We start from the raw sequence: 12,385 nt of genomic DNA on the forward strand, positions 1-12,385 counted from the left end.
GTGCAGTGAAGTGCTTTCCTGCAAGAGTGCTGGGGATTAAAGCGGAAACCAAGCACATGAAAGCAATAGTGCAGAGGAGCGGTAATGGTGACTGCCCGGAATCCGCATGTATGCGCGTGTTTTTTAGTGTGGCGGTAACAGACAGCCGCAGCCCCACAGCCCTAGTAACTGTCTCGCGGTCAGGCTGCGTCCAGCTCTCGGGCCACACATGCCAATGTACAAGAGTAGTTGGTATCTACGGATGTTTGTGTGTGTGTGTGTGTGTGTAGGTGTGCGTGTGTGCGTACGTCCGTGTGCGTGTGTGTGAAATCACTTTTCAATAAAAAAATGTAACAAATACTTTGCTCACTGAACCCTGCTTCGACCTCTCAGAACCTATCCCGTCGGTTGCACCCTTGCATATTACAGCTACCACTGCAACCCACTCCACCTTGCAGTAGTCCCCTGGATGAGTCCCCTATTTACAGTACTCTGTCCCCTCCCAGCCAGACCAAGTACTTCATAAATCCCGCGCATACAAGAATGCAGCCTGTAGTACAGCCTTCTCAAGTCTGTCAACTGGCTGGTATGCGGAGAATGCATTCATTGTAATAGCCACAGTTCCCATTCACGTTACCATTGTGGTTGACACATTGTGTGACCTTGCTCCTCTGGCAATGCCAGGATTGTGTGAAGGTCAATGGGAAATGACTGGCCTGCCACTGATACTCCATTCATTTTTCCCTCTATGCATGATATTGGACTTCTAGCTGCGCTCACACATTTTGTAAATTGTTGGCTGGTTGGTGGAGCTGCGATTTGACTATAACTGATGAGTGTGGCTTGTCACACTCCTGCACGATAAACGCCCCGTACCACGCGCACCCTCCCGCATTCAATGTAGTGTAATGCAAATTGTTTTGCACAGCATTGACTGCTAATTATTTATTTATTTGCTTGGTATTTAGAGAGTGAAGGCTAGGGAAGGTCCATTTGCTAATTGAAAGGTAAGGGGCTGCAAGGGCTCAAGGAGTGCAGGCACAACCAGGCAAGTGCAGTGGTAGAGCGGCCGAATAGGCAATTGCAAGTTAAAGGGTGGCGGGGGGGTTTGGGAGGGGGGTGGAGAGACCAAATGTTTTGAAGTGAATGATACCTGGGGGGGTGGGGGGCACATCTGCTCTTATAACATAATGGACTTAGGTAACCTGCATCCAGGATGGTATTTTTTTTAATTCCTATCCGAGCTTCACAATACCTGACCAATAATGGCATTATGGTAATAGTGAGAACTTCGGGATATTTGATGCTAGGCCCTGGCAATGGCATGATTAACTGGGCTGGCACTGGCAATGACTAGTGTATGCCACCAATACTTGCCATATGGTGAAAAGACTAGAGCAAATGAAACCAGCACCCGGCCATACGCTAACATCACATGGCATATGGTGTTTAACTGGCACATGGCTATACACCGACTATACAAAAGCCAACACTATTGGCTTTGTCAGTAATGTTGTTTTTTTTTTTTTATCGAAGCCTTCCCATCCATCAGAACTGTAAGCCCTCCGCAATGAAATACACATAAACATAGCTATTGTTGATGCTTCTATGCTCACCCAGATTCATAATATCCTACCACTCGCCCACCAGCCTCCCTGGTGGATTTACATTTAGACTCAGCCCCTTACTTGATTGGAGGATAGTCATTTGCATTGATTCGGGTGGATTACTTCCTTTGCCTATAATCCCGAGGTAGTCCCTTGCTTGATGTGCACTGATGTGATGTCTGTGACATGCAGATGGATGCATTACAGTACGTGAAACCTAACATCATGCACAGTTGCCAACATGCCCCATTCCATCTGTAGGTGATTACATAATCCTGTTTTTTTTTGCATTCTGGGATTTGCAGTTCCACTTTTCCCATTATAAAACTCGGACTACAAGTCCCAAAATGCCATGAAAAAACCCGGACTGGTTAAGCACCCACAGATTGGAATGGGTCCTGTTATCAACCGTGCCTCATTGCCCTGTATCAACCTGCAATATTTATGTGACTGTGATTGGGTTTGGGCCAAGTACTTCAGCGCACTCTTTTGATGTTAACAGCCGCTGCCATTTATATAAACTTGGAGCTTGCAGCACAGACCTATTCCCTCGCCCCCTCCATTGACAGGTGGTGCTTGGGTATTTATGCTGAGACAAACATTCAAGGCTGGGTCTATAATCTTTCTGAAAACCTTTGTCCACATTCGTCAAATGGCAACAAAGTTATAAGCTATCTGAACATGTTGAGGCCCCCCTCTAATTTTGCCCCCTCTTGACAAAATTAGACCAACCTTTGCAAAAACATTCATATCTAGGTCTAAAATCGTTTTTCAAACTTTTGCTCAGATTCGTCAAATGGCACCAGAGGTAATGTACAAAAGTACCAAATACCAAAAGATAGACTCCCAAAAGTCAGACCCCTAATTTTCTGCATATATATATATGTGGGGGGGGGGAGTAAAGTGTATAAAAAATGTATAGGGGTAAGGTGGGGGGGCCTGTGGGGGTCTCCCCCACATATATATTTGTGGAAAATTTTAAAAATAAAATAAATAATTGAGTCGAACCTTCGGGTTCAGTAAAATCACACAGATCCGGCACCAGATGTATAAGCCTTTAAAATATTTTGGGACTGCCTCTAATTTTGTTCCCTCTCGGCAAAACAGCACAGCACTTTGCAGAACCATTCAGAGTCAGGTCTAGAATACAATTTCATGCAGTTTAATTGAGTGGCATCAAAGTTATAAGCCATCCAAAAACTGCTTTTCACCAACCCTGTAATGCAGAAATAGGCATAGACATCTCCGAACATCTGAGATTTTCACGAACATCACAGGATTGGATCGGACATCCACACAGTTTGAGGATGTGAGAGTTGAAATAAACACCAGTTTTTTTTTTATGTTTAATGCCATACTCATTCCATTCTCATCACCACTCACCTCCTCAGAGATTGTTTTATTTTTTTGACAAGTGCAATGTTGTGTTCTTTTAATATGTTTTCACTGTAGTGTTCGCAGACAAAAGCGACCGTCCGCGAATCCAACATGGTGGCCCTTTCAACACCATCCAATCAGTGGATGCGTCCGATGTCTGCGGACATCATGCCGCCTTCTGGACCAATCGGAGTCCTGTCCCCATTCCAAACAGGGAAGTGAGACCGTGGACCGAACCGATATATCACTATTTTATTTTACCTACATTTTGGGCATTTCTGGTGGAAATGTAAAAATCCATCCATCGGTTTGGGCTGTAGGCGTGAGCATAAACATGTTTCATTGTGTCTATGAGGATTCCCACACATTTTGGGACACCTCCCTATAACTTTGCCCCCGCTGGGCAAAACCACACCAAACTTGCCAAAGATATTCTTGCTAAGTTTGCTGAGGATACATCCAGCGGGTGGGGGCAAAGTTATAAGCCACCCAAAAAGTGTTCTGTCTATGAGTTGAGCAACTTAACCATAACTACAGGGCCGCTATCGCAGGCCCAGTAATATATGTTGTGTGTCTTGGGCAGGGGACTGGGGTGTGCTAGGTGGCTGTGTGAGGTTGTGGGGGCGGGTTAGATGGGAGTTTGGGGGAGGAGCACCATTAAAATAAATACCAGCAGAAAACAGCTGCCATGAAAACAACATGCTGAACATGCCAACATTTAAAATAGCCGCAGTAAAAACACATGAAACCCACATTATTTCATGTTTTCCTTTGTTTACCCTCTCATTCTATGCTATGGTGTGCTTTCACTTCTTATCATGTTGTCTTATGTTAGATTGTGTTATTTTCTCCATATCTTAGGCTCTCTTGGGTTGGGTACCTTATGATATAAATTGTTATATTAACCTATGCTAGGTTAGGGAACTGTATATTATCCTATGATTTCTCATTAGATAAGGTAGTTTAGTGTGTGAGCCAGCTTCATATTTCGCTTATACTATGTAGAATTGGTGGGGAGGCGTCATGGCAAATTGCACCGTAGGGATCAGCGACGTTCTAAGTTTATTTCAATCATGCAGCTGGAATCAAGCAAAGTAAGTCTATTGTGCTGCCTCTGTTTTCGGCTTGTTATTGATTAAACCATAGAGAAATAATGAGTTTCTCCTGCCGGCGCTTTTCATCTAAATTGACGAGGCAGCTAAAATGCCACAACGCATAGAGATCAGGAGGGAAGGGAGTCTGTGCCCGCAGCAGATGCCTCCCCGCTGTGTACTCAGCAGCAGAAATGTGCAGACGGGTTGGCAACTTAATGTACCCCTGATTTGTGCTTTCTTCTTGGTTCCTATTTGGAAGTTATGGGTTTGGAGTTATGGGTCTGGCCTACAGCTTCAACACTAAATGCCAGGCTATTATGCAAGGCTATGCAAAAAGGACGAGCATACTCGTCCTTGGAACTTAAGAGGTAAAAAAGAATATATTGTTGCTATTTTTTTTAGATACATTTGTTTAGTGTCTGTAGGACAGTGCTAATTTGGGACAGCATAAACCCAGTCAATATAACAGAGCATAACTGCTGAACAGATTAAGTGGCATGGCAGGATGCACAGAAAGTGTTTGCTCATGTATGTGGAATTACAAAGACGAGACACAGCATAGGGGAGGTTGTGTGACATGCTGTGATGCTTTCAAAGTGATCTACAAACCCTTGTATGAGATACATTCAGGGGAGAAATTGGGCAGGAGCAAGAGAGAGCTGCATTCTGTGTACGAACCACTTGGCCCCTGTCTGCTCAGAGTTTCTCCAGGTGCACGGAACCACGATATGCAACCACTTCCAGAAGCTGAATCTGAAACAGTCTTTGCTCAACAGCCCTCACTCAAACAGTTAAGCTGTCCTTCTTCTTCTAAATTACTGAATGCGTGGGCGGACCCACGCAGGCGCTTCCCCATCCAATAGGATGATGTGCACCTACCCCCACCATTCATACACATTGCCCTCACAATCTCATAACTCCTCCCACCGCCCCGTCTGCCTCACAAAATCCAACAACACACTGCTCCTCCTCCTCCTGCCTCTCACTCCGTCACCCGAGCTCTCATCAATTCTCTCTCCTCAACATGTCTCTCACACCTAAGCAGAAAATATCCCACAGTCTCAGGCACCCCACACACTGCACGGTCCCTCGGCTCACGCTTCCCCACTCAGCATCACCTCCTCCCCCTTCCTTAGTTAAGCTGTCCAAAGCTGTATAAATGCCTCATGCTTTGCAAACATTTTACTGTCACAGTGACTATTCTGACAGAGGAAATGAGCACCATACGAAGAGCGCATTGCATGCTCAGAAGGAATGCACACTTGAACTACTAGCACAGACATGTCTGATACACTGGTCGTCATTCGTTTGTTTGTTCCCAAAATGCACTTTGTTTTTATGCAAAGCAGCCCGCACCTTATATTCACGCAATGCACATCATTCAAACTGTTAGTTCCCTCAGTCCCGCACACACCACTAACCATCCAGCCCCGGTCCCGCCCACTGACAATCTTCCACTCCACTCGCACGAACAGGAGAGGGGGGGGAGTTCCCCCGTTAAATGTTGTCAATTTCCAGTACCCGATAGATTCGGGATAATGTTAAAACATGCAATATTTTAGAACAACACATTTTTTAAATGGCTGCCCAACTTAATGTTGTGATAATGATTCTTGCTTTTCTGGCCATGTTTGCGTGCAGGGGTGTTCATCAATGCAAAAGCATTACTGCAGGCAGTATTACCCCATGTTCCTCAATTAAGACCTATTCGCTCCAAAATGTGGGTTAACATATGGGTCTACAAGGCTCCCAATCAAGAAGGCCATTCACATTACTATATGTTTACAGCATACCATTCTGCCAAACTCATAATTAGGCCATGATCCTTTGACCCTCACATGAGTCTCCCAGCGAGTATGTTGCCATGTGTGCAGAAATGTAGTAGCTTTTGTGTACGGCAAAACCCTGTTTCGGGCAGGATATCCATACATCCCAGCTTCCTTTAAACAAAGTTCACTATTCTGGGTACCTCGATTTGCTCCCTTGCTTGGGAGGAGATGAGGGGGGCTATAGCCCTGGGTTCTTTGGTTGTAGCCCCAAAAAGTATCTCAGGGGCTACAACTAAAAGGCTAGCTAGCCCAGAGTCCTGACATTAGCATAGCCTCAGATCTTTTCCAGACTTAACAACACCCCTGGATGGACCAAATCATTCAGAACAGTAAGCCATGGTCAACATCACCCAAACCAAGAAGAAAGTCTGCATGACCTTAGTTCTTTGATGGCTGCACAGGAACAGGATAACAGTACATCAAGAAAAGGATCAGTGACAAGACCTCTCCCATCTACCGTGGCTCCAACGCCCTGAACTTCCTTCAAGCACCTCACTTCTAAGCATACTAACCTAAGGGACAGAGGTTCCTGACCTCTGTCTTAGCAACTTTCTCAATGTTTCAATGGTACGCAAATCTTGGATGAGGTCTACAGCATTGCAGGGCTGTTGTGCTGGCTCCACTTTGCAGAATATGTGCTATGGTCATGTTTTCTGTTATCTTAATGAGATTGTCACGATGCATCAGGACCTTTTGCAGAGTCTTTTGGCATGATGGAACCTGCATGAAAAGCAGGTTGGGTTTGGTTGGCAGGAATAGGGGGGGATGCAAGATTCCTTTTCTGTTCTGTTGATGGGTGCAGAGCAAGTACTCAGGCAATGTGTGCAGTTATGTGTCTGTGTAATTTGTTTTGAGGTCATCTGAGATACCCACAGGGGTGGACTGTCCTACAGGGAACTCTGGAGATTCCCCGGTAAGCCTCGGCACCCTCGGCCTTATTTGTGTGGTAACCCTTTTATTTCTAAATGTTCTTATAGGAAAGTGGTTGGGGTTTTTGAAAATGTGTGATATGGGGCCACATTGAAAATTATTTCCAGGGCCTCTTTTGGTTCCCTGTCCACACCCGGGTACCCATAACCAGAATGGAGTTGGTGTACCAGTACTGTCAGAATATAAGGGCTGGCACTATACTATATGGGTTGGTGCGGGTGGTGTAGAGGTCTGATGTGTTCACATCCTAATGGAGGGACATCTATCAGTGAAATTACAGTAGGGGACACCAAGAAACAATAATACAGTTGGGAATGTTGGAGAGCAAAAATACAGTGGAAGAATTTGTAAGAGTAAATGGCGGGGGAACTCCTACGAGCAAAAAACAGTGAGGGAACACTTAGGACAGATCTAACAGCTGGGAATAACCTAGGTGAAATTAAAAGTGAGGGAACACCCAGGAGCAATCTAACATCTGGTAAACACCTAGGAGCAAATACAAGCAAGGGAATGACTAGGATCAAATACAAGCAACGGAACAGCTAGGAGCAATCTCACATCTGGTAAACACTATTAACAAATAAAAATGAGGAAACATCTAGAAGCAAATAAAAGTGAGGGAGCACCTATAAGCAATCTAACACCTGGGATCTTGTAGGAGTAAAATGAATGGGAGTGTACACTTGGAGAAATGTAACAGCTGGATAATACCAAGGAGCAAATTAAAGCAAGAGACACCCAGCAGCAATCTAACACCTGGGAATCATATATTAGCAAATAAAAGTGAGGGAACACCTATAAGCAATCGAACATCTGGGGTCTCCAAGGAGTACAATAAAAGTGAGGGAACACCTAGAAGAATCTAATAGCTGTGAACGCCTAAGAGCAAATAAAAGGAAGGTAACACCTATAGGGAATTTGATAGATGGAAATCACCTAGGAGCAAATGAAAGCAAGGGAAGACCTAACATCAATCTAACAGCTGGTAAACAGTTAGGAGGAATGTAAAGCGAGGGGAAGCACAGAAACAATCTAACAGCAGGAAAGCATCTAAGAGCAAATTAAAGCGAAGGAACCCATAGGAGCAAATAAAAGCAAGCTAACGCCTATGAGCAATTTAACATCTGTGACTCAACTAGGAGCACATTAGTGTGGGACGACCCAGCAGAAATCTAACAGCTAGGAAGCATATAGGAGCAAATTAAAGCAAGGGACAACCTAGCATCAATCCTAAAGCTCAGAAACACCTAGGAGCAAATAAAAGCAAGGGCACACCTAGCAGCAGTCTACCAGCTGGGAAATACCAAGGAAGAATGTAAAGCGAGGGGACACACAGAAACAATCTAACAGCAGGGAAGCATTGTCAGGTGTATTGACCCACGTTTGAGTCATTAAGCTGCAACAGTTGGTGCTGTGGGCTTAGAAAATCCAAGATGGCCAAAAAGCCCACATGTGCGCCAGAATCCAGGAGAACCGCGCAGTTTGTGCGCACACCAAAATGGTCGCCTAACCTTCCACCCACCAGTGCGAGCGTGATGGGCCAGGGGTGCCATGAGTGGAATGGGTGCCAAAGGAAAAACAGCAGTGCCTGTTAGCTTAAAAAGCCCTTTGAAATCACCTTGGTTTCTCTGAATGCAAGCTACAAATGCCTATGTCAAACATTGCAGGATATTCAAAAATCTCACTGAACACCAGCAGACATTTGGCAGAATGAAGTTTTGTGTGCATACAAAATCTGGAAAGAAAAAGAGCCCAAAACAATGTTCATAACAAAACTGGCTGAGCTATGGAGGTCAGCAGCTTAAGTTAAACTGAACTGAAAACCACTAAAATCGAAATGTTTAAATTAAATGAGGGACCTACTTTTGAGTGTCACATAGTTTGTTACTGTTGAATAGTCATAGTTTTGAATTTAGAATCAGCACTCTAGCTGCATGTGTAAAAATTGTCAGTTTGATTTGAGTGTAGAAAACTGGGAACAAAAGTGACATTTAGCTGAAACCTGGCTTAATGAAACTGGATTCTGCCTGACAACTACCCCCGACAGGAGTTGAAACTGGATCAACAGCTGTGTTCCCAGGCCTTGCTGCATTCTGCTGCCCCCACAAAAAGGAGGTGACACCTCTCTGATTGAATTACCTGGGGAATGCAGGAAACTGAACAATGGACTCAGGCAAATGTTATATTGGGGGGGCCGTAAAGTGTCTTCCTCTTGGGAGAAGTGGGAGGAGAAGTGTCTGTGAGAGCCAGCTGAGCTTGGGGGAAGTGGACAGAACCGCCGGTGGACGTGTTGACCAGATCCGTGACAAGGCCTAGTTCAAATTTATATTGTGAGTACCTAGCAGAACTGTGCAGAACCCAATTTCTTAGTTAAAATAATCTAATCCAAACTATTTTGACCTAATTAGAACAGCCTCCTAGAAATCGTGTCATCAGTCATTTTTAAAGCTGCACAACTGTCACCTGTCAATTCTGCAGCTGCAAGCTGTCACCTGTCATTTTGAGTTTACTTTAAATCCGAAAAACTACCTTTATTAAATCGTCCGTATCTCTTGAACCGTTTTGGCTAGGAACGAAATTTTAATTTTAAAGCTGTGATTCTAGGCTTTCCAACGATTACGCACTCGCAAAATTTACCGCGATTTGCGATTTGGCTCAATTTCTCCACTTGTCAAAATAGCAGCTCCATTCTTTCCTTTGTTAAAATCCATTTGCAACCTGGTAATAACTCATAGAGCATTGCTAAAGTGAGCCTGAACTAATACCAACAAGCATCTCTCACTCACCCTGAATCTCTAGAGGGAATTAAAATCAGTTAGCACCTTTTCCCATCCATTGCCATCACATTTAAAAGCATTCTGGGCCTGTGTTTTTAAAAGCATACTTGTTGTCTAAGCTTGCTGGGGGGGAACTGAATTCCGTATTGTATTTGATTGTATTCCTGAAGACTGTGTGTGTTACTTCCATCTCCTTGCATTGCATATAGGGGGGGTGAATTGCCACCAGGGGAAAAGTGAACATATTATCTCTTGTGAAACCATATCAGTTTATTTTATGTACTGCATTTATTCCACCTTGCATTTCCTTGAAACCATAAAGCTTTTCAGCTACCTCATCCTCTATACTACTTCTAAGTAACCAAATCAGTTTACCAGTAGAACATTATCCATTGTTGATCACTGTCATATTTTAAGTGTGATATCCAATATTAATTTATTATAAAAGTGTGATAGATATATATTGTTATATTTCTCAAATAAACCTTTTAAATTTGCAAAACAGACCTACTTCTTGGCTCAGTGGGGTCAGGGGGATTCTAAGAGAGGGGTGTTATATAAGGGTTGTCATCCAGAGTACATGAACTGGACCTAAAAATATATCAATAAGGGTTTCCCTCAGCATCCCAGACTAGGCATTGACTTAGCTGTAGTGTTGAAGTGAAGCCGCTTAACAGCATCTAGGAGGAAATAAAAGCAAAGGAACCCATAGGAGCAAATAAAGGCAAGAGACATCCTAGCAGCAATCTAACAGCTGGGAAACAGATAGGAGCAAATTAAAGCAAGGGGAACCCTAGCATCAATCTAAAAGCTCGGAAACACCTAGGAGCAAATAAAAGCAAGGGCACAAATAGCAGCAGTCTACCAGCTGGGAAATATCAAGGAGGAATGTAAAGCGAGGGGACACACAGAAATAATCTAACAGCAGGGAAGCATCCAGGAGGAAATACAAGCAAAGGAACCCATAGGAGCAAATAAAGGCAAGGGACGTCCTTGCAGCAATCTAATAGCTGGGAAACATACATATAGGAGCAAATTAAAGCAATGGAAAACTAGCATCAATCTAAAAGCTCGGAAACACCTAGGAGCAAATAAAAGCGAGGGCACACCTACAAGCAATCTGCAAGCTTGGAAACACCTAGGAGAAAATAAAAGAAATAGAACACCTGACAGCAATCTGACAGCTGGCAAACATAGGAACAAATCAAAGTGACATTTATGCTAATACACCACCAGGCCCTGAGTAGGCAATCTGTGGTTCTCAGGATGTTTTGGCCTGTAACTCCCAGGGTCCCTACCATTGTAGCCAAAAGTGATATAATCATGGGAGTCCTAGTCCAAACCACCTACATAGGGGAAGGTTGTGGACCCCTGTGCTAGGCTACAGTTTTGCTATGTCAGAATTGATCCAATCATAGTGGAAGAACCCCCGCTTTGTGAGAGTTTATACACATAATAGTGCAGCACACATGAGTGGGAGTGGAGGAGGGAGTTTCTAGTAGAACAGGGAGCTTTTAGTGGAGAAGGTAGGTACTGGCAGTGCAGGGAAATATTATCAGGGGATAAAGTTACTGGTTGCACAGGGAGCAGTTGGCGGGGCAATGGTCTAGCAGATGGAGGAGGAAGACACTAGTAGGGCAGGGAGATATTGGTGCGTCAGGGAAAAGTGGATAACTGCATTGACAGCGATTTGGGTGCCGGGACCACTGGCCACACTTCTTCAATGTTATCTTTCTCGATTAATAACCCCCCCCCTTGCCCTTTTTTTCGGTGTTTGCAAGAGGTGTGCCATTGCCATACTCAACCATAATCCTTTAGTGGAGAAAGACGAACTTCTTTCCAACATTCTGGAACCAATGATCCTCAAAGAGGAAGAAAGCTGACTGTGTTTGCCGAACATCTTTCAGCAAAGGCTATCTTTGGCTGACCAAGTCTGTTTAACAAGGATTGCCTCTCGATGATGACAAATTCCTCTGCATCTCTTCTTGGAACTATTGAACCTAAAAAGTGGTTATTTGTCTAAAAAATGTAGAGGCTTAACACTAACTGCTAGTGCCTGTATTCGATAAAGGAGACACTGACAAAAGGCCTGCACTGAGTGAAGGGGCAGAGGAGTATACGTAATGTTTCTTTGCACCCACGAATATAACCATTCAGTAATAATAAGACGTTTTATCTAGCACTATTTCAGATTCCTGCTGCTTTTAGGCGCTGTCATAATGCATGCCATTCATCAACACCAGCACTAGCCCTCATTACATTGGTCTCAGTAGGATGCAGGGCCCCCTTCACAACGCCAACATTCAAACTGGTGAGCGCAGACATCTCTGAAGCCGGCGCTCAGCTCGCTGAGCTAGCTCGACACCATTTGAACTGCCACATCCTTCAAGCTCTGCTTGGAAGCGGCGTAATGTTTCCAAGGGGGCATCGCTCCTCAGCCATAACTCAGGATGTCCTCGGGCGATGAGTTAAACCCATTTTCTGCGATAATTGAGCGGCCCTCCTGCAGCTGGGAGGCTATCGGTTTAAGTGTGCTGCAATTGATGAGAAAAAGCGCTCCCCGGGCCACGCGCGCTTTTAAGATCCCAGTTCATGGCAGTATTTCAGAGTTAGATAATGAAACAATGACACTCATAGTCATGAGTTTGCTCGTTTTCTGGGAGAAGGACCGTGCATGACATCAGTGATGTGTAACAGCCCTTTATCACAGGCACTCTATTGGATGGACTAGGTTATGAGGGGTGCTTAGAAATGCCATATTTCATCCAGGGCGAGCGACTCTAACCCCCCTT

General features: G+C 44.4%; 1 protein-coding gene across 3 annotated transcripts in view; it reads left to right on the plus strand.

Moving 5' to 3' along the window:
* Positions 1-12,385, plus strand: part of ZNF385D (zinc finger protein 385D) — a 694,135-nt gene that overhangs the window by 363,951 nt on the left and 317,799 nt on the right. The gene's annotated exons all lie outside the window — the stretch shown is intronic.

The sequence above is a fragment of the Ambystoma mexicanum genome, chromosome 2q, assembly GCF_040938575.1.
Source record: "Ambystoma mexicanum isolate Mex_15411 chromosome 2q, UKY_AmexF1_1, whole genome shotgun sequence".
Classification (NCBI taxonomy): domain Eukaryota; kingdom Metazoa; phylum Chordata; class Amphibia; order Caudata; family Ambystomatidae; genus Ambystoma; species Ambystoma mexicanum.